Here is a 2,614-nt window from a genome sequence, read left to right as displayed (position 1 = left end):
GAAAGATTCGAAACTCGAGTCAAAAATTAAAGTACCTCTGCGTAATTAAAATTCTTGCCGAGTTACGACGAAAGTTAATCGACTCGTCAAGAATTTAATCTTCCATCACAATTCTCATCTTTCGACAAAAAGTGTTTTCCTGATTTTTAAAGTTCAAAACAAGAAAAGAGGGGAGCTCAAGACTGTTATGAGAGAAAATCTTCCTCCCCTCTGGGATTTTCGTCTGTTTTTGATCTGTTTTTGTTAGGTTTTTGCTCCCAAAATCCCGTTTTTTCTCCAATAATCTCCTCCTCAACACTGAAAATCTTTTTTTTTTATAGAGTGAGGATGAGAGGAGCGGCGTGGGGAACAAAGGCGACAGAAGCGTGGGGGGGACAAGAGAACGTGAGGAACAGGGAGGGGTGGAGATGGCAGAGAACGTGGGGAACAGCAGTGGAGGTGGCAGAGATGAAGCGTGGGAGAGAGGAGGGAGTGTCGGGTAGGGGTGTGGCGGCTGAGGAGATGAAGAAAAGAGGAAGTGAAAGAAAAAAAAAAGGGGTAGGGTAAAATAAGGGGATTGGGCCGGACCGGGTATAAATGGTGGGTTGGATCGGGTAGAGTTGTGTGGGCTGGACTGATGAGTATGGGTAATGGGCTGAATTATTTAGGTAGGGAAATAATGTGGGCTGGTTGAATTAATTAGAGTATGGGCTGATAATTTGGGCTATTTATTTGGCTGAAATTGTTGATTCTTCCGCCTCTATTTTAATTATTTTTTGGGCTTCTAACTTAATAACTAGTACAATATAGACAATTAATAATTAATATGTAGAAAAATAAGGATTTAACAAAGTGTTGTCCTGTAATTAATTTAACGAGTCCAAACTCGAATGAAAAATGATGACGAACCATTTAAAATTTGTGATAAAGTAATACTAGTAATGTTGATGGTAAAACAATGAAAATTAATAATATTGAACATAAAGTGTTTAGCTTGTCAATAAATTTAGATGTCTGAGTAAATAAATTGAAATAAAGGAGGGGCAAAATTGGGTGTCAACACCCATCTTACCCGGACGAGCAATAGATGCACTACACTGAATCTGAATCTATGCTCACGGGACATAGTACGTATTTGTCTATGTCTTACCCCGTCTTCCGGAGAGGGCATTATTTACCCCCATCTTACCCGGGTCACTTAAGATTCTAGCATCTATCTCTCACTGAACATCAATGGGACCTGTGGAAGTGTGCCCCTCTGAAGATCCGATAAGTGGAACATACATCCAATCAATACCACTTCTAGACTTTACATTTATATAAATAGTATCTATTTAAGCGAATTTACGCTAAAGGACTCATACGGTCATTACTTTAGAAACATGGAAATTATCCAATTTAGATCATGCTTGCCCACTCACACGAACTAAACGGTTTAAATGCATACATACAACACAAACCATATGCTTTTTATGAAAAGCAAGCAAACTAAGAGTTTAAGCCTCACTTGCCTTATAACCGGAACGCAACCTCTCTTGAAATGCCAAATTCTCTTCAACAATCTCCAATAGCCTCAATCTGAATATTTGTATTTAATCCAAGAGAGTTTTCACTGCAATGGTTCTTTAGAGCAGCAACGAAAACTGCCCTATGCCGTTCTCTTTTCTATTTTTTTCTTCTTCTTCTTCTTCATTTTTAAGGCTAACAATAGACTAATGATCTTTCTGTGTATTCACATTTACCTAAAGACGTGACCAGTAGTGAAGTAGTGGGCCTGGTCCACTAATTTACCCTTAACTAATTCACCATCTGATATATTATATCAGATAAATAATATTTTCAACAATAAATATATACATACATGTTATATGGATATAATTAGTACCCGCCTCGATATGAGGTTCGCTAAAATTAGTAAGCTATAATTTGGAAATAACTCTAAAGTTCACTTGAAAAATGTCGGGTTGTTACATTCTCCCACCCTTAAAATAATGTTCGTCCTCGAACATGAGAAAAGCTCTACCCATGATCAAAGAGGTACATGTTGGCTAACCTTAACCGTCTTAACAAGTCTCTTAGGCCCACCAAAATTTTGACCGAGTTTCCCCTGTAAGTAGGACTAATGTAATTTATAAACCTATCTCAAGAGTTCTGTAAACAACACCTCACAATCCTAATTTATAAACCAACATATACTAGGGAGTTCCGGGCAACTCCATACCATCAATCACATGCAAAATGGAGTACCGGCGACTCCGTACCATCTTGCAAAAATTACAAATAAAGAAGATGATTTACCAATGTAACTCGAACGAGTCAACATACAAATATGAATATGTAAGGATCAATTAGTTCAAGATCTTCGTGAGAGCACATAAAGAGTATATCTATAACCAATGCACATACGCATTGCAGCTTCATTGTACCAAGGTCATTAAACTATTTTTGGTAACAAAATAACACTCAACTTTACATAAGTACCATGTATATCATATCCCATAAAGTTACTATATTTGATACTTGCATTATGTTCTCCACTGACTACTGTAATGCTACAAATTAATAATATAATGGTATGTGTTTAATTAGGTAAACCAAAAGATAATGCTTAAAATCACAACGAGTATAATGTATG

The sequence above is a fragment of the Lycium barbarum genome, chromosome 8 (genome assembly GCF_019175385.1).
Source record: "Lycium barbarum isolate Lr01 chromosome 8, ASM1917538v2, whole genome shotgun sequence".
Taxonomy (NCBI): Eukaryota; Viridiplantae; Streptophyta; class Magnoliopsida; order Solanales; family Solanaceae; genus Lycium; species Lycium barbarum.
This window is presented reverse-complemented; position numbering follows the sequence as displayed.